This window comes from Chiloscyllium punctatum, chromosome 41 (assembly GCF_047496795.1).
Source record: "Chiloscyllium punctatum isolate Juve2018m chromosome 41, sChiPun1.3, whole genome shotgun sequence".
Taxonomy (NCBI): Eukaryota; Metazoa; Chordata; class Chondrichthyes; order Orectolobiformes; family Hemiscylliidae; genus Chiloscyllium; species Chiloscyllium punctatum.
The window spans coordinates 26,941,809-26,962,823 of record NC_092779.1 but is presented as its reverse complement, the minus strand read 5'-3'; the positions used below and the strand labels follow the sequence as shown (position 1 = coordinate 26,962,823).

Genomic DNA, 21,015 nt, shown 5'->3' with positions numbered 1-21,015 from the left:
TACAAGGCACAGGTCAGGAATGTGATGAAAGACTCAGGTACATGGATGGGATAGGTATGAAGGGAAATGGACCAAATGCAGGCAGATGGGATTAGTTTAATTGTGGAAACTGAGCATCATAGGTAAGTTGTGTCAAAAGGCTTGTTTCCATACTGTAGGCCTCTAGGAGTCTATGACTCTCCATTTCCAGGATGCGTGCTGGTCGAGCAAAAACTCAAGAAACTCAACAGCTTCCAGGGTAAAGCATCCTCTTCAACACTTGCAACATTCACTCTCTTCTCTACCAGCATGCAGTAGCAGCAGCAGCATGAACCATCTACAACATGCATGGCAGTGACTCACAAAGGCTCCTTCGATGGCACCTTCCAACTTCACAACTGCTAACACCTAGAAGGACAAGGGCAACAGATACATGGAAGCACCATCACCTACTAATTCTCTCCAAGCCACATACTGTCTTGACTTTGAACAATAATAGCCATTTCTTCCCTGTCACTAGGTCAACATCCTAGAACTCCCTTTCTAAGAGCATTGTAGGTTTATTCATATCTGAAGGACTGCAGTGGGTCCAATATGCAGCTCATTGCCTCTTTTTCAAAGGCAATTAGGGATGGCCAAAAATAATGGCCTCTCCAGCAACAACTACATCACATGGATCAAATATTTTAAAAAGCTATAAAAGCACTTGGGCATGTAAAGGTGCTATATAAATGTAAATGTTTCATTGTCTTTCTTTGAAACAAAACACAACAATCCTTCATGTTATACGTTATGTGTACAGTAAGCAATGTTTATACTACTGCTTTGCAACTTACAGGCTTGAATGAATAATGTAAGTTCAGATCCAACCCAGCAGTATTTGAATTCAGCTTTTAAAGAACTGAGACGTAACAGTGAAAGTAAATATTAAAGCAGTCAGAATATTGTAAAAACACAACTGTCTTACAAATGTAGAAAAGGAAACTTGCTGTTTCCACACCATCTGGTCAATGTATGACTCCAGTGCTGTACCATAATTGTTAACTCTTAAGTGTTTTCTGAAGTATCCCAGGCAACCCCACAGTTGCAGCAAATCAGTACACAGAATAACCACATTGACAGCAGAGGTTGAAAAATAAAGTCAGCATCAGTCTAAGCTGTTCGGAACGGGCCACAAACGTCAGCCTTGACAGACACATTGAGCGACATTTTACATTGAACTTCCTCTCAATATTGACCATTGCATTTGTTTAACTCCTATAACATTAGAATAAGATGCGTCCTTATTTTTTACCTAGCCACAAGGAAAGTAAGTCAGATTACCATAAACTTGGTCAGAGGGGAAGACTGATGCATGGAAAATAGTGGAGAGACAGGAAGATTTTAAGGATTGAATTCTCAGACTCAGGTAGGTGAAGGCACAGCCACCAGGCTGTGCCAAAGGAAGTACTGTACTAGAGATCAGAACTGGGGAAGCACGGAGCTCAGAGAGTGATAGGCCTGGTGGGGGTTCCAAGCCTTTCTTGTGTCAGACTCCAGGGGTTACAGGTGTCAGAAGGAAGGATCTCATGCCTCTAAACCCTTGTTAGCTATTTCACCCTCTGACTGCCCCCACAAGCCCTGGAGAGGAAAGCATCTCGTCAGCTTCCCCGCCCCCCCCCCCCCAGTAATGCAGCCAATCTCCCAACATATCATGTCAAACATTTGAGGCTCCACTAATCATTCCAAAATTTCTTGCACTCAGGTTTTATCAAAGATTGAGTAAGCTGCACCTACATAAACCCATTTTACATTACTACAGAAATCCCTGGTTAAAATATCCTGGAGTGTAAATTTCACAAAATGACATGGCATAGAATAAGTTCCTGTACTTACATATTACTCTCAAGAAGCAGCCCGGTACAAGAGCCCCAGTAGCGTATACTTGTATCTATCTGTCCTGTTCTTCTGCACGGCTACAGTGTGAATCCTGCAGCCATTTACGGGAAATGAGGTCTTATTTGTCGCAATGCCCAGCAAAGTGTGGACTGCTGCCAAAACAACTGCAGGCAATACTTACAGTATGCATGTCTGAAAGCTCTGATGACGCAGTTGTCAAGTGAGTATATCTGCTCTGTCATACAGAGAGCCAAAAATTATTGTAGCATTGCACACCCTTCACACTGACTCAAAATAATTATGTAACTGAGTCCTTTACCTTCTCAGGATATTGCAAACTTTGTATATAGATTACTGACAACTTCGTAAATAAAAATCACACAACACCAATTTATAGTCCAACATGTTTATTTGGAAGCACTAGCTTTCGGAGCGCTGCTCCTTCATCAGGTGATTGTGGAGAATAAGATCGCAAGACACAAAATTTATAGCAAAAGTTTACAATATGATGTAACTGAAATTATATATTGAAAAAGACCTGGATTGCTTTTAAGTCTCGCATCGTTTAGAACGACCATGTAGGTTTCAGATCTAAAAGATTTCAGATCTAAAAGATGAAAGACTTAACAAATAATCCAGGTCTTGTTTGATATATAATTTCGATATATAAACTTTTGCTATACATTCTGTGTCTTACAATCTTATTCTCTACATCACCTGATGAAGGAGCAGCACTCCGAAAGCTAGTGCTTCCAAATAAACCTGTTGGACTATAACCTGGTGCGTTATTTTTAACTTTGTACAACTCAGTCCAGCACCAGTATCTCCAAATCATGACTTCATAGTTGGATATATGGCTTGAACAAAGTTCTTTCATTTGTCACAAAATATGAATTCTGTACATAAGGTTTAATATTCTCAGTTCTACAGAAAATCCATTAAAAGAATCCTGAAAAAGTATTAAATTTTTTAAAAAATTCTGCTTCAAACAAAACGCACATACATGAAACAAAAACTCCACAGGTATTTATCATCATCTTAGTTTTGTCACACATGCTTCTTTATACAAAAGAACATGTGAATATATATTTTTGGAATCATCAAAAAACAGTTTAATTCATTCATGGAATAGAAATAAAAGAGACTTGGAAATCTTTTTCAGAATTAGAATCCCTACAGTGTGGAAACACAAGCCATGTCAAAATATTTTACAGCCAATATGCACTTGAACTGTAGTCACTGCTGTAATGAATGAATGGGCACCACTCACTAGTTTGGCATTTTTTGTCCATCCCTCATTGCCCTCAAGAAAGTGGTCACGGCTCTTATTAATTGACTGCAGTTCACACTAGCAAAGAATCTCCAAAATTGTTATAGCATTCCAGGATATTGACCCAGTAAAGGTCACAAAAGAGAAAAGGTGATTGTGTGCCCAAGTCAGATAGTGTGTGACCTGAAGGAAAATGTTGAAGTGTTGATTTTCCTACACATTTGCTTTGCCCTTGTAGGTGGTAGAGGTCACAGATTTTGGGAGTTGGTGCAGAGGAAACCTTGACAGGTTGCCCTCCTGCATCCTGTAGATTACATAATGCCCTCCATGGAGTGTTGGTGCGAAAGAAGTGAATGTTTAAGGTAGGGATGGAATGCCGTTCAAACGAGTTGTTTTGCCCTGGCCGATGTTAAGCCTCTCGACAATTGCTGCAATGGCAGTCGTTAGCTTGGCTACACACACCCCGGGAATAATACACTGTTCTCAGGAAAAAGATAAATTTGATGTCAGTTCTATAGAGTTTCCAACAATGTTAAGTGTTAGGTGCCCTTTCTTGGGTAATGGAAACTAAGCTTATGATCTTATTCTGATATGTTCAAGACGTGGATGTGCTGGTGATGGACTGGGGTGGACAAGGTCAAAGGTCACATGACACCAGGTTATAGTCCAACAGGTTTATTTGAAACTGCAAGCTTTCACAGCCCCCACTACTTCCTCTTGCAGTTTCAAATAAACTGTTGGACTATAACCCAGTGCCGTGTAATTTTTTACTTTGATATTTTCCAAGGCACAGTTTGGGTGCTTATGGATATCTTTGATGTATATGTCCAATAGCAATCCTCAGACTCAGAACTCACTCAGATTTAATATGCTTCCATTTGCTGAGAGATGGATGCACCTTTCTGTCTCACTGAATCAGGTAGTGATGCACCTTCCCGCAGACAATAGTAAGAGTGTGTGTCTGTGTGCTTTAGAGTCTGCGAAGCTCCATATTCTCACTTTAGCTGCCTAGAATGGTTGAATGCAGGGGCGTGATCAGAGCATATGTTGTAGTGTGTCTTTCTCGTGGAATGTGTCAAGAAGCATTTGAAGAATTCAGACCCATTAATGCACTATCTTCAGCTGTCTTTGACTTTTATTTAAAGAATTCATTGGCGAGACAGCTAACATTTATTGTCAGTTCCTGACTGCAGTCATCGACTTGAACTGCTAGAGTTCATGTGGGGGAAGCTGCTCTCACATTGCTTTAAGCAATGGAGAAGTTACCCAGGTGCAAGTAATAGAGGGTCTACTGTTAAATATGACTCTCCAGTATTCCATTTATATAGAAGTATCAATTCCAACTTGTTGAGGTTCCAGATCTGTGGAATTTTGGAATCTCCAGTCAGAGTATCAGAAGTAAGTGAGGAATTCAGTCGATTTATAGTGCACAAGAGGACGATATTCAGGCCATAATACTTGTGGTAGCTCTTTCAAAAAGCAGTCCAATTAGTCCTATTCCTCTATTCTGTCATACAGACGAGCAATTTTTCCCTTTTAAATATCGGAAGGATGTTGTGATTCTTGAAAGGGTTCAGAAAAAATTTACAAGGATGTTGCCAGGGTTGGAGGATTTTAGCTATACGGAGAGGCTGAATAGGCTGGGGCTGTTTCCCCTGGAGCATCAGAGGCTGAGTGGTGACTTTATAAAATCATGATGGGCATGGATAGGACATATTGACAAAGTCTTTTCTTTGGGGTTGATGAGTCCAGAACTAGAATGCATAGGTTTAGGGTGAGAGGGGAAAGATATAAAAGGGATCTAAGGAGCAACTTTTCCACACAGAGGGTGGTGCGTGTATAGAATGAGCTGCCAGAGGCTGGTACAATTACAGCATTTATAAGGCATCTGGATGGGTATATAAATATGGGTTTAGGGGGATATGGGCCAAGTGCTGGCAAATCTGATTAGATTAGATTAGGATATCTGATAAACATGGGCGAGTTGGAGTGAAGGGTCTGTTTCTGTGTTGTACATCTTTATGACTCCGTGACTCATGCAATATCTAGACAAAATTATATAGTTACTAGATAAGATCCAAAAGAGAGTTACAATTATACAAAATCTTTTTATTTTGTGTTTTTTTTAAGTTGGGGCTAAAATGAGATAAAACTGTTTTAAAAACTGAAAGAATGGCTTTATGTTAACGATTGTTTGAACAAGCATGAATTGAATTTTGAGTTGCAGATGATTTGGAGCTGAGCAGGTGTACAGGTTTGCTGTTATTGGCAAAAGATGTTGATTGGTCTATGGGCTAGTGACCAGTTATCAATGGCAGTGACGTTTTTGCCTTGGTCTGACAATGGGATTGGTTCTCAGGTAACTGAATAGATTAGAGCCGAGAATGAATAACAAAGAGAGATTAGTATTTGGTTATTCCCAGTTTAGGAGCCGACTCTCAGTTTTCTATAGTAAATTATAAATGTGAAGAAAACTAGTTCATCTTTCCTGCATCAGTAATTATATGCCATAACTTTTGGTCAGAGATGTTTTATAAAGGGACCAGCCACTAACCAGAGGAAGCAAGCGAAGAAAAATGACTGAAGCAACATGCTGATGAGCAGAAGTGTAACTAAGATCATCTCAACAAAACAATCTGAGAATGAAGATTGCCAAACTGTTCATAATCTAGTTTACTATGTGTGGTGTAAAGGGGGTTAAATTACAGATCGTTCTGCTATAACATGCATTTTGTCAGCGCCAATTGGCTATAACACGATTGATGAATTGTGGAGGCTGTTTGAATAATGTGAATTTTCTACTGAAAGTGCATAGTGATTTTCTATTAGCATTATTCTACAGCGCAATGTTCTATAGTGTGAGGTTTCAGAGGAACACAACTGTACAGGTTGTTCTGCTATGATGCAGCAGCTGTGTTTCTCTATAACCTCATGCTGTGGAAACTCCTACTATGGAAAACCGCTATAGAATGACACTTATAGAAAATCACTACCCCCGTTCAGTAGAAAGTTTATGTTATCCAACAACTTCCACAATTCATCAATTGCATAACAACCAATTTGTGCTGACAAATTGTGAATTACAGCAGAACAACCTGTAGTAATATTACATGTCAATGGTTTATAACTGTTTATCTATAGGAGGGTCTAAGTACTTGTCATATATAGTGGTTCTTGTTCAGTACAGAAACTTTCTATTAATCTGGATCTGAAAATTAGGTAAATTGGAGAGCTGCTTATACTTTAACTTTTGTTAAGACTCTGGGAATAGGGTGGCCTGCTTCCATCATTTGTCATAACACAACTGTGATGCCAGGAGAGAAATCGTAACTAACAGGAAAGACTGAAAAGAAGAAGAAAAGGCAGAAGGATGCCCTGAAAGTAGTTTTTTAAATCATGTAGACATTTGAGTGGGTATTTGGGAAGGGATGACATTTGATGCTTCCAGATAGAGTTCAAAACTGGGGATTAGAAATGTCAGGTATTTGCTCACAAATCCAATCAGCAATGCAAGAGCAACTTATCTACCCAGACAGAGTAACCAGAATATGGAACTTCCAATCATATTCCAACCGTAGTTGCAGTGAATAACATGAATACATATAAAAAGAGCTTACATGACTACAGGAGGGAGAAAGAAATAGAACAAAACACTGATAGGATTAACTGAAGAAGTGAGAAAGGCTCATGTGAAGTCATAATCACTGGCATTGGTCAGTTGGACATTTGAATGTTTTACTTTGTTAAATGTGTTATATAAATTGATTTAAAGTCATGCTTAATATCAAAATTACTTTATGCATTTTCTGGCTGAAAACCACTAATTGAGTTTTAAAAGACTGAAACGGTATTCTGATGACTTATCACAGCAGTTTCTAAGATGGTTTAACCTTTGCTTGACTGTAAATCATGAATTTCAAAGCAGTTATGATCCTAGCTCAGAGTATTGCTTGACACTTCAGATTCTAGAGAAAATGCCAGTTATTTTTGTGTTAGTTTGTTGACATGGTGGTTAGTCATTGAAACAAATTCACTTGAGGCTGCAGATTTTGTTTATCAACAATATAGAAGCTTAATGCACAAAAGAAAAGGCAAGCGAGATATAGAAGGCAGAATGATCTTGAATCAAACTGATCTTGAATCAATGCAACTGTTTAACAACACAATACATTTTAGAGATTCAACACTAGTGAAATTACACCCCTATCTCAGTTCCTTATCTTTCTACATAGCTGACTCCTTGCAGTTGCTGTGCATTGAACTGTGGCGATAAACCAGAAACCTGAATATCTAAACTTTCTTTGTTATAGTAACATTCAAATTTTGAAACAAACCCCCCTGGGTTGGAAGATTCACAAACTGAACCCCTCTGTTGAGGAAACTAATTCCTTGAACTGCTTCAAGAGCGAATCTAATCTTGCTTCTGAACTCAGAAAAAACTTGCTCAATCCAAGATTCTTCTGAACTGAAAACAAAGACAAAAGATCTTACGTGTTCCATGACCATAGTAAACTCAGAAGTACAAGCATGGTTCTGTTAGTAACACAGGGAGCGACAGTCACTTGCTTTGTGACAAAATGCTGGATTTAGATCACTGTTCTAAAAGGAATGTCCTTCCTTGCGTTTTTTTTTAAAACTTCATAGGTGTAACCAACACCCATTGCCTCTATTTTGAAATCTTAATTTCAACAGTTATATTAATACGTATATAAATTACCCATGTTCACAAAATCAAAATAGAGTCAGCCTGTTAAAACTCCACAAGAAATAATTATCTTGAAAAAGGGACATCTCCTAACCCAGTCACAAAGCATCCAGACAACATCTCATTGGTTAAGGACAAACCATTAGACAAAATCATCTCAGTCAATGAACTCTCACTGAGAAAGGAGTTAACCCAGACAAACAATCTCATCATGTAATCCATATATCTGGAATCCACTAGCCATCCCCATCTTTGGATAAGTGTCAGTCAGAAAGAAGATCATTTATCAAGCCAGCTAGGTCTGTTTCATATTATAGAAACTACTTTTCTCCAGACCACAAAACAGAGATGCTGAAGAAGCTGAGGTGCACCACACTTCTCTTACTCATTTCAGCCTGCAAGTTTCCAAGCCCTGTCTGACAGCCAACCAACTATCCACAGGCATTATGTTGAGAAATAATGCAGCAGGTGCTAACAGTAGAACAACAGATAAAAATGTCTGTCATCAATGTATTTAAATCATCTCGAGGCTGAATCCCAAGGAACCATTAAGGTCAGCCTGAAACTATCCAAGTCGTCAATCTACAAGCCCCATATACATTTAACTTTTATTAGATTCTAAAAATACAGCTTAATCTATCTAATTTTATATGTTTGTGGGTGAGTACATGAAAGACAGAACTCATTTTAGATTAGATTCCCTACAGTGTGGAAACAGGCCCTTTGGCCCAACTGACCCTCCAAAGAGTAACTCACCCAGGTCCAGTTCCCTCTGACTAATGCACCTAACACTATGGGACAATTTAGCATGGCCAATTCACATGACCTGCACATCTTTGGACTGTGGGAGGAAACCAGACCACCTGGAGGAAATTCATGCAGACGTGGGGAGAATGTGCAAACTCCACACAGACAGTTGCCTGAGGCTGGAATCAAACCTGGGACCCTGGTGCTATGATGCAGCAGTGCTAACCACTGAGCTACCATGCCACCCACTTTACTATTGTAATTAGAGCAGGTTAGGTATAATAAATACTATTTCTCTCTTTTTAATGATAAAGGAAACCTGTTTGTGTGCCTTTTAAATCACCATATTTAAATAAACACCTCTTGAATTAGCAATCAGAAACCCATGTTATTCTGAAATGAGGAGTAAGAAAAGACTGTTCACTTGATTATATTAAAAAGTTATATGGTTAACTTGTTTTGTGCTGTAATTTCAGTGTGAATATCAAAGACCCAAGAAGAAAATAACATCTGCCGTAAACGTTCAGTGAGACCCTAAATATGTATCTATTGCCCTGTTAAGTGAGTACATTTATGTTTTCAAAAGGAATAAATTCCTGTAGTGTGGAAAATCAATCTGCAACTGGAGAACACATACTATTCATCTGATTATGCAATAATCTCCCTGTGAAGGAGGTATTGCATTTCCTCTTGAATTAGCTCATACAGTTGCTATGCAATGGTTTAAGACATTGCTTTTCTGACTACTCAAATGCATTATTTACATGACTGATTTGACCTGTTAAAAATAAACCCTTGATTACCAACTTTCAGTGACCTGCTACTTTTAAATGAGCTTTTCTTCAAATGTTCAATAACAACACGCAATTTAACAGCGTATGAGTAGAAACGTGAATCCATGTTTGTCACGTGTTTGGTGGCTTTGGGTGCACCATATTAGGCGAGTATTTCAGACTCAAAAGGTTCAAACCACATTGTGGCACATTGTGAAATTAATAAAATTGGGTAATCTGTGGAAATTGCATGCAAGAACGTGGATTATTACAAAACCCAATTATTTCATTAAGTTTCCCAGGGAGGGAAGCTTGCCATTCCTTTCCTATCTGATCTCAACGTAATTATATTCCCCAACTCAGTGGTTTGTGACATAGTCACTAAATTGAGTAACAAGACGACAATTGGATTCATCTTCTCAACAATGAGCCAGGCACAACATTAAAGAAAGATTTGTATTCGTACCACACCTTTCAAAACCTCAGGATATCAAAAAAATCTTAGACAATAGACAATAGGTGCAGGAGTAGGTCATTCAGCCCTTCGAGCCTGCACCACCATTCAATATGATCATGGTTATTCATTCCTAATCAGTAAGGTAAAAACAATGACTGCAGATGCTGAAAACCAAATACTGGATTAGTGGTGCTGGAAGAGCACAGCAGTTCAGGCAGCATCGTTGGATGCTGCCTGAACTGCTGTGCTCTTCCAGCACCACTAATCCAGTATTCCTAATCAGTATCCTGTTCCTGCCTTATCTCCATAACCCTTGATTCCACTATCTTTGAGAGCTCTATCCAACTCTTTCTTAAATGAATCCAGAGACTGGGCCTCCACTGCCCTCTGGGGCAGAGCATTCCACACAGCCACCACTCTCTGGGTGAAGAAGTTTCTCCTCATCTCTGTCCTAAATGGTCTACCCCGTATTTTTAATCTTGCATGAAAGGACATTTAGTCACTGTTTAACGTAGGGAGTGCAGCACCCAAACTGCCTAAATTCAGTAAAGTTGTCACAACCAGATGATTTGTTGTCAGATGTACACCCACGTCAGGGCTCCCTATTGTTGCTGTCACAAACCCCAGGCCCCATTCCACTCTCAAAGTTCTAACCAGCCTCCTATCTATGCTTCTCTGGGCTTTCTCCCTTCTTCATAAATCTTTCTTCAGGATTCTCTCCCCAACTCTCCAACCACATCATTCTTTATCACTCCTCCTCATTTACCCTTCTCAGGGCTCTCTTGCCTCTCCATTTGCCTCCCACAGGGAACTCGCTCATCCCTATTCAGCCCTTCAACATCATTGCCCCTGGTTACCCTAGTTCCAGTGCACCTTCTCCTGATGCAGTCCATTCAAAGATTCCCCTTCTGCTCTCATTCCCTGCAAAGCATCTGTGTGCCTTTTCCCAGGTGACCCCCCTTTCTCTCTGCCCTCTTTCCCCACCACCAACCTGACCACTACCCCCCTCCCCCCTCTACCACCACCTCATCCCCCACCATCCTTTCCCCCCAGCCCCTACCATCCTTCCTTCCTGTCCCTACCATCCTTCCACCCTAGCCCCTACCACTCTTTCCCCTGCCCCTACCACCTTTCCCCCTCTGCCCACACCACCCTTTCCCCCTCTGCCCACACCACCCTTTCCCCCTCTGCCCACACCACCCTTTCCCCCTCTGCCCACATCTCTATCAATCTTCCCCCTCAACCTTCCCCAAATACCACCCTTTCCCTACCACCCTTCCCCCACAGGCACTACTCCTTCCACCTCCTTCCACCCTTCCCCCAAAACCCCACTACTCTTCCCTTCCTGCCCCCTTCAACTATACCCCTACCAATCTTACCCCTGCCCCCACCTATAGAATCCTTCTGCCCCCTACCACAACATACCTATTATCCCCCAACTCCCCCAGCATGTCCACCTACCACCTCCACCCCAACCATCCTTCCCTCACAGGCACTACTCCTTGTACCCCAACCTCCCTTCCCATGTCACATTTCCCCCTTTCCCCTACCACCCTTCCCCCATATCCCTACAAATCTTCCCCCTTCAACCATTCCCCACTACCAGCCTTCCCCATCCTTCCATTCCCCCTCCCCTTCCACCCATGCCCCTACCATCCTTCTCCCTCCACCCACCTTGCCCACCCATACCCCTCTCCCCACTCTCCCCATATTCTCAACCCTCCGCCCACCCCGCGGCTCCCGAGGAATTTCCGAGCCGCCGCTTTGGAGCAGGAACGCACTGACCAGCAGAGAAGGAGCCTCTGTCCGGACAGTCAGGGGCTGGAGCTCGGACCTTCCCCCCCCCGCCCTGGATCACAGGCCTTGCTTTCCTTCCCCCCGCCACCCTCTCTCACCTCACAGCTTCTGCTTGAGGAGAAGCGGCTGCTCCCCGTGATCGGGGCGATCAGCTGCAGTCGGTGCCATGGAGCCAGCCGCCCTCCCCGGGAACTGAAGCAATGCAGATCCCACACAACCACCGAGTCAAACTGAACCAGGAAACAGGCAGGCAGCTCGCTCCGAGAGTACACCCCAGTGAGATGCTGACCTCACCCTGCCCCTTTGCATACAGTTATTCTTTCAGCAATGCTAACAAAACTGGCATAAATAATCCAAAGATTAGTCCAAATAAAATAATCCAAACCCCACAATTTTACAAGGGACCTTCCCCCTTATTGTGCTTCATTCTTGTTTCTATTTAAATTCTTGGCGTTTATTTTACGTGTGTTATAGCATGTATTATAATGTTTAAAATTATCACAGTCGTAAAATGTTTAGGTCACAGTATTTTCTAACAATGATTCAACCTATCTTTACAAGCAATTGGCCTTGACTGGGAACAACAAAATATTTAATAATTTGCAAACTTTAGGCTTTAACTGTACCCTTTGGACTGCACTGGCAACTCAAATTGAAACCCCCGTTTGGCTTGTGTCATAACTGAAGTGATCTAACGGTGTTGGGGGAGGGGAATTGAGAAGGATGATGAGCTGGCATGAAAAAGGAGCTGAATCTTGGGTCATCCATGATCTTGACAAATGGCAGAGAAGGTATGGGGGACTGAATGGTCTGCTCCCACTTCTTATATCCTAATATAGACTGGGGTAGTGGCATTGAAAAAGGCAAAGAGGAAAAAGAGGTTCTGACGAGCATTCAAGCCAATTTGTATGTTTCTAATATTTAGCAACAGTATGTTTCTAATCTAACGAATGGGGTCTGTTTGGATTCTGTTTCTGAGAAAACAGTCATGAATAAATTGGACTGAAGGGTCTGTTTCCGTGATGTACATCTATATTTCCTCCGGGTGCTCCGGTTTCCTCCCACATTCCAAAGATGTGCAGGCCAGGTGAATTGGCCATGCTAAATTGCCCATAGTGTTAGGTAAGGGGTAAATGTAAATGTAGATGTAGGGGTATGGGTGGGTTACGCTTCGGCGGGGCGGTGTGGACTTGTTGGGCCGAAGGGCCTGTTTCCACACTGTAAGTAATCTAATCTAATATGACTCTAAAAGAATCAAATAGGTCAAAAGTTGTAAGGATGAAGAAAAGATTTACAAGGATGTTGCCAGGGTTGAAGGATTTGAGCTATAGGGAGAGGCTGAATAGGCTGGGGCAGTTTTCCCTGGAGCGTCAGAGGCTGAGGGACGACCTTATAGAGGTTTATAAAATCATGAGGGGGGCATGGATAGAGTAAATAGACAGTGTCTTTTCCCTGAATTTGGGGTGTCCAAAACAAGAGAGCATAGGTTTAGGGTGAAGAGGAGCAAGATTTAAAAGGGATCTAAGGGGCAACATTTTCACGCAGGGGGCGGTGGGTGTATGGAATGACCTCCCAGAGGAAATGGTGGAGGTTGGTACAATTACAAAGGTAGCTGGATGGATATATGAATAGGAATGGATATATGAATAGGAAGGGTTTAGAGGGATATAGCGAAAGTGAGGACTGCACATGCTGGAGCTTACAGTCAAGAGAGTTATGCTGGAAAAGCACAGCAGGTCAGGCAGCATCCGAGGAGCAGAAGAGTCGATGTTTCGAGCAGAAGCCCTTTGGCCAAGTGCTGGCAAATGGGACTAGATTAATTTAAGATATCTGATTGGCATGGACGAATTAGAACACAGGGTCTGTTTCCGTGCTGTACATTTCTATGACGGTATGACTCTAAATGGGGAACATTTTGGGAATATAATAGGAGTGTGATGGTGCAGCAGGAGGCCATTTGACCCATCATATCTACACTTACTCTCGAAATGAGCATCTTCACTTAAATCATTCTCTTGCCTCTTCCCCGTATTTTTGCACATTGTTAGTGAATATGGATCACCCAGTCATCAGTTTGAGGTTAACACTGGAAAAGGCCAAGGGGTAGCCTAAAATAAAAAGTAGATTAGAGGCAAGCCAGTCTTATGGTGGTCTGAGGGGACATGCCCTCATTGTACTTGAATCAAATATATGTTGACAAAACTGCAATGGACTCTTTAAAGAGGAGATAGTTTTGATAAATTTACACCAACTTTAAAGTTAGGGGAAGCTGACCTAGGGTGACAGAATAGCAATTTCAATGAACCAGTAAAAGAGGGAGAGGGTCAAATGTCAGGTTGATCATATGAACAAGAACCAATCTGATTATTTAAAGTTCAGAGGGGAAGTGTAAAAGGAAATCAAAGTCAAAGAGGAAGTGTGCAAACAGATTGGCAGCGAAGAGTAAAGGGATACCAATGGCATATTTTACATATAAATATTTTTAGAAGTTCCAGTGAGGAAGCATTGAGCCAGTTTGGAACCCAAAAGGGGATGTATCCTGAAGTCAGAGGTCATGGCTGAGGTAAATGAGTACTGTGCTTCTGGCTTTACTGAAGATGAAGACATCAATGTCATAGTGAAAGTGTAAATAGCTCCAAACTGAAGGGGAGAAAACTTGGTTTTAAACAGTTTATTAAAAATGCTTGTTGTACCTATAAGTTGATATGTAGCTAGAACCATAAGGACCCGTAGATGCACACATTCAGGAGAGATCATATCCAGAGTGAGACACAGCTCGAGTGAGTATAGAGTTCAAGGAATTTGGAAGCAGCATGCAAATAGAACAGATAGCTCTTCCTTTGCTTTCTCCATTTAAAAAAAAGAAATGTAGTCAGTCTATTAAAAGGTGAATAAGGTAGCTGGCTTAGGTGACTGAGGGACAGTTATCAGTCAGTAACCTGAAGCCTGAATAGGGTTTCAATAAGTTTTGAATGAAGGGCTTTTGCCCGAAACGTCGATTTCGAAGCTCCTTGGATGCTGCCTGAACTGCTGTGCTCTTCCAGCAACACTAATCCAGAATCTGGTTTCCAGCATCTGTAGTCATTGTTTTTACCTCTCGGCTTTCAATAAGTGTTGATTACTATTGAAACATAACTAGTGTGAGTCATCTCAGCTCACCTCAGCTCGATTTAGAAGAGGGCCTGTTGAAAGCACACAATCAGGAAGCTTGCATGGTCAGAAAGGAGAGATCACATCCAGAGTGAGACACAGCCCGATTCAGTATGTAGTTTAGGGAATGTGGAGGTAGCATGGAAATTCAGGGAAGAGGGGCTTTCTTGCTTGCTTTTTCGGCTCATAGTTTGTAAGTTTTTTTAACAAGATAAATTGATGTCCAGGATCAAAGGCCCAGCACAAGCGTGACATCACAGGAAAACCGTAAGTTCATTGGTTGATAGTAGATAGTAGACTAATTACTATAGGTAGTAATTTGATAGGTCATTTTCAGATTGATGGTAAGTAGGGGAAATATTAACAGATTACAAACTAAAAGACCAGGAAATTTTTAAAAGTCAAATGAAGAATTAGGTAAGTACAATAGAGCTGTACGGGCAGGCGATGTGTTGTACCTGCATAATGTTGGAGCTGGTGGACCCATTGTGATTCATAGTGACCACATTTGTAACAAGTGTTGGTTGCTTGAGGAACTGCAGCTTAGAACTGATGAGCTGGAGTCTGAGCTTCAAACGCTGTGACACATCAAGGTGGAGAAGTTGGACCGTTCCGTATCACCTGTCCTTCGTGGAGAAATTTATAAGGAAAAACACCTTTGACCACAAGTCCATCAGGAAGTGGTCAGCACGTAGCGTCCTTGAGACCCTTCGGGAAAAGGAGAGGGCGGATCCTGTCGAGCGGTTCCCTGAGCAGACTGTCAAAGCCATTTGGCAGAATGCCTCATCGCCAGAACTTTCCAACAAGCACCAAGACGTGGCTTGGCTGGTGGTGAGAAGGGCTCTGCCTGTGAGATCCTTTATGCACGCCCGGACTCTCTGCCGCACCGCACGCTGCCCTCGAAGTGGCTGCGGGGGGGACGAGACTGTCACACACCTCCTTCTGGAATGTGCCTATGCAGAGGAAGTCTGGAGAGGAATGCAGTGGTGCTTGTCGAGGTTCATCCCGAGCAGCGCCGTGACGCGGGACTCCGTGCTCTACGGCCTGTTCCCCGGGACTCACACCGAGACGAACATTAACTGCGCCTGGAGGATCATCAACTCGGTGAAGGACGCTCTCTGGGTGGTCCGAAACCTGTTGATCTTCCAGCTGAAGGAGTTGACCCCGACCGAGTGTTGCAGACTGGCACATTCCAAGGTCCAAGACTACGTGTTGAGGGACGCGCTGAAGCTTGGGGCAGCTGCCGCCAAGGCGCGGTGGGGAAAGACCACCGTGTAAGATCGGCCTGCCGAAAGAAGAACAGGGGGCCCATACAGACGTTTTTTTGGGCTCTGCTGATGCCTCAGCCAAATATATGTATATATACAAGATTGAAAAAATGCACAGGATTGTAAAGGACAAGAATAAAGTCGAATCTGTGTTTGTAAATATGGACATATGTATGGCATGATCCAATGTACAGACCATCAAATCATTTATGAATAAAGTATATTTTTGAAATAAAAAAAAAGAAAAGTACCTGGATGATGTGTTTCAGAGTCAAGATTAGACTGGTGCTGGAAAATCACAGCAGGTCACGCCTCATTCCTGATGTGAAGGGCTTTTGCCCGAAATGTTGATTTTCCTGTTCCTCAGATGGCCTTATTCCTGATGAAGGGCTTTTGCTGGAAATGTTGATTTTCCTGCTTCTTAGATGCTGCCTGACCTGCTGTGCTTTTCCAGCACCACTCTAAGCGTGACTGCTGTGTTTCAGAGGTAGCCATCATCCCTTGGATTATGTATCTTGAATTCAGTCAGTGTTCAGGGACAAGGAGTGAGAGACACGTAGAGAAATTCCAAAGGTAGTGCTGAAGGAGCCTCAGCCCTTGAGCTTGTCTAACAGATTTAAGATTTTTGCTCTGTGTGTGTGGTTGAGATTGGGGACTATAGGGAGGATGAGCAAACTGGTCAGATCACCAGTCAACACCCAGGGACTAGTCAAACCGTGAACATTCCTCACCACAATGGACGTTTCAGCACTATACACCAGCATCCTCCACGATGGCAACATCACTGCAACAGCATCAGTACTCAATACCAACAACTGCCAATCTCTGAGCACCATTCTACAACTCATTCTACAATTCATCCTTGACCACAACGTTTTCACTTTTGACAACCAGGTCTTCATCCAGATACACGGAATAGTCATGGGGACCAAATTTGTACCCCAATATGCAAACATTTTCTTGCACAAGTTTGAACAGGACTTCATTGCTGCACAGGACCTCCAACCAGCACTGTACACGAGATATATTGACGACATTTTCTTCCTCTGGACCCATAGCATGGAGTCACTGAAATAACTACACAGTGATATCAACAAGTTTCATCCCACCATTGGACTTACCATGGACTACTCTTTAGTACCTGTCTCATTCTTGGACACACACAGCTCCATCGAGGACGGTACCTCACTCTACCGCAAACCCATGGATAATGTCATGATGCTACACTTCTCTAGCTTCCACCCTAAACATATCAAAACAGCCATTCTCTACAGACAAGCCCGATGCATACACAGGATCTGTTCAGATAAGGATGAATGTGACAGATACCTGAAGTGCTCAAGGATGCCCTCATAAGAACAGGGTACGATGCTCAACTCATCGATCGCTGGTTCCGACATGCCACAGTGAGAAAGTGTAATGACCTTCTCAGAAGACAGATATGGGAAGCAATTGATAGGGTATCCTTCATTGTCCAGTACTTCCCGGGAGCAAAGAAACTACACCACGTTCTTCACAGCCTGCAACACATTATTGATGAGGATGAGCACCTCATCAAGACCTTCCCTACACCTCCATTTCTCACCTTTAAACAACTGCCAAACCTTAAACAGATCATTTTCGCATCAGACTGCCCAGCCTTCAGGACAACATTGACCACAACACCGTACAATCTGCCATGGCAACCACTGCAAGATGTGTCAGTGTGTTGACACAGAGACCACCCTTACACGTGGGGATACCATCCACTATGTATTCAGCAGGTACTCACGTGATTCAACCAACGTCTATTGAATAAGCCTGTGAGAAAGTGTGTGTGTGGGTGTGAATATGGTGGGGGGGGGGTCTGTGTATGAGAAACGTTGATTCTCCTGCTCAGATGCTGCTGGCCTGTTATGGTTTTCCAGCACCACACTCTTGACCTTATGAGAGAGACCATATGTATAAGAGAGGGTCTGCGTGAGTGTGTGAATGTGTAAGAGTGTGTGTGTATGTGAAGAGAGTGTATAGTGTAGTGGGATCACCTGTAGTGTGACATGAACTCGAGGTCCTGGTTGAGGCCATCCTCATGGGTACCAAACTTGGCTTTTAGCCTCTGCTTGGCCACTCTGCCTTGTTGTGTATCCCAAAGTCCATCTTGGAGGATGGTTACCCAAAGATCCAAGGCCAAATGTCCCTGACTGCTGAAGTATTCCCTAACTGGGAAGGAACACCCCTGTCTGATGATTGTTGCACAGTGTCCATTCAGCTGTTGTCGTAGTGTCTACCTGGTCTCACCAATATACCATGCCTAGGGGCATCCTTGCCTGCAGTGTATTCGATACAGTGACATATACACACTTTACCAAGCATGCACACATGCAAACACATACTCTGTCACATGCACTCTCTCTCTGTCTCTCTCTGTCTCTCTTTCTCATGCATGCACACGTATATATACAGTAGCGCCTTGACAAACGAATGACCCCATTCACGAACAAATCGGTTTACGAACAGGATTATACGTAAAATTTTGCTTCAACGTACGTACGAAATTCAAGGTACGAACACAAAAAGCTCATGGTTTCATTGTCGTTCTGCTTTGCTACGCGTGCTTCGAATGCAAAAGCTCTCAGGCCCCACGTGATCTCATTCAGTTCGTCTTTGGTGCGCGCTTTGTGAACATCGTTCGTTGCTACGTCCAAGCATTCTTACGCGTTTTTTTTGTTTTTTGCATTAAATTAGCCCTCATTATGGCTCCCAAGATAGTGAAAAGTGGTAGTGATAGTGGTGTTAAGAAGCCTAAACGTATTACTGTGGAAACGAAGAAGGAAGTAATAGCTAAACACGAGAATGGTACTCGCATATCTGATCTTGCTATGCAGTACGACATGGCGAAATTGACTATCTGTACTATCCTAAAGAAAAAAGAGGCACTAAAGGCAGCTGACGTGGCTAAAGAAGTGACTATTTTAACAAAACAAAGGCCTAAATTGTTAGACGAGGTTGAAAAATTATTATTAGTTTGGATAAATCAAAAAGAGCTTGCTGGAGATAGTGCTAAAGAGACTATAATCCATGAGAAGGCTCTACACATACACCGTGATTTGTTGGCAAAACTGCCGAGTACAAGTACTGCTAGCATTGAAGAATTTGAAGCCAGCAGAGGCTGGTTTGATAAATTTCGTCGACGAACTGGAATCTATAGTGTAATAAGGCATGGAGAAGCGGCTAGTTCGGACAAAAAGGCAGCGGGGGACTTTGTGAAGGAATTCAATAAGTTTGTCAAAGATGAAGGTTATGTCTCACATCAAGTTTTTAACTGTGATGAAACTGGACGTTTCTGGAAAAAAAACCCAAAAGGACCTACATAACCCAAGAGGAGAAGGCACTACCGGGCTACAAACCAATGAAGGACAGCTTAATGCTTTTATTGTGCGCGAATGCAAGTGGGGATTGCAAGATTAAGCCTCTGTTAGTCTACCACTCTGAAAATCCTTGCGTTTTTAAACGCAATAATGTGTTGAAGGCTAAACTCCCGGTAATGTGGAGGGCAAATAGCAAGGCTTGGGTCATGCGAATGATTTTTATGGAATGGTTGACAGAAGTTATTGCACCAGCTGTCAAGGAATATCTTGAAAAACATAATTTGCCACTTAAGTGTCTTCTAGTAATGGACCATGCTCCTGCCCATCCTCCAAATTTGGAAGAAGACTTGGACATTGAATACGACTTCATAAAAGTAAAGTTCCTTCCTCCCAACACCACTCCTCTCATCCAACCCATGGACCAGCATGTCATTGCAAATTTCAAAAAATTATATACGAAGGCTCTGTTCGCCAGGTGTTTCCAAATCACCAACAACACAGATTTGACCCTTGGTCAATACTGGAAGGACCACTTCAATATCCTCCACTGCATAAGCCTTATTGATAAGGCATGGAACGAGGTCTCTTTCCGTACATTGCAGTCGGCCTGGAGGAAACTTTAGCCAGCTTGTGTACCTGAGAGAGACTTCAAGGGTTTTGAGGAGGAGACATCAGTAAACGTAGTGAACGAGATCGTGACCCTGGACCAAAATATGTGCTTGGAGGTCGACGAGGATGATGTGGCGGAGCTGGTGGAGGACCACAGACAAGAACTCAGCACAGAAGATCTTGTTGAATTGCAACAGGAGCAGGTGAAGGTTATGCAGCGGGAGCATTCTGGAGAGGAGGAAGAAGAGAGGGAAGATGTGTCAAGTGTTCAAATCAAAGACATTTGTAGCAAATGGAGTGAAGTGCAGGCTTTTGTTGAGAGGCATCACCCTAACAAAAATGTGACTAACAGAGCAGTGAACAGTTTAAATGACAATGTGATGTCCCATTTTCGGAAAATTCTGCAACAAAGAAAAAAACAAGTTTCTCTGGATCGTTTTCTTGTGGCATCACCAACCTCCAAGAGACAAAAAAAAAGAAACGACTCCGGAAATATCTGAACTTCGGAAATATCTGAACAATGGGAAAATTGATTCAGTTCGCAAATTTTTTGGTTCGTGAACTGTGTCCCGGAACGGATTAAGTTCGTAAGTCGAGGCGCTACTGTAATTCTATCGGGTGAATTTGCATTTGCAGAATTGTATTTGCAGATACATTCTATTTTGCTTAAAAAGCACTCAATCTGTGGCCAGTCAATGCAGGCAGTCAGTCCATGTAATATTTTATATATTCCACTTTGGAAATAGAATCAGTCTGACTCAAGATTGGAATACAGACATGCTGTAACCTATCTGAGCTAAGATGTCACTTTTTTTGATAAAACCTTAAGTTATCTTGAGAATGTGACTTAAAATAAGTTCTGGGATTTACATATTAATGAACTGAAACTTGCAACCCATTCTAAAAGATGAAAGACTTAACAGCAATCTCTGTTCAATATATCTTTTCAGTTGCATAACACTGTAATCTTTTGCTATAAATTCTGTGTCTTATGATCCTGCTCCACAGCTACCTAATTCTTCCAAATAAACCTGT

At 42.3% G+C, this 21,015-nt stretch overlaps 1 protein-coding gene and 1 long non-coding RNA gene across 4 annotated transcripts in view; one reads left to right on the top strand and one right to left on the bottom strand.

Moving 5' to 3' along the window:
* Positions 1-11,885, bottom strand: part of nod1 (nucleotide-binding oligomerization domain containing 1) — a 58,406-nt gene extending 46,521 nt beyond the window's left edge. Inside the window, exon 1 of one of the 2 annotated variants that reach the window (XM_072560609.1) lies at positions 11,705-11,885. The gene's annotated coding sequence lies outside the window, so the exon portion shown is untranslated. Of the gene's footprint in view, positions 1-1,854; positions 2,017-11,704 lie in introns of those variants that run through there. The other variant, XM_072560610.1, reaches the window with a different exon arrangement.
* The window catches only part of LOC140464947 (uncharacterized), a 138,644-nt gene that overhangs the window by 46,088 nt on the left and 71,541 nt on the right, over positions 1-21,015 (top strand). For both annotated transcript variants that reach the window (XR_011955032.1, XR_011955033.1), the window contains one exon: positions 9,056-9,140. This is a non-coding gene — a long non-coding RNA (uncharacterized lncRNA). The remainder of the gene's footprint in view (positions 1-9,055; positions 9,141-21,015) is intronic.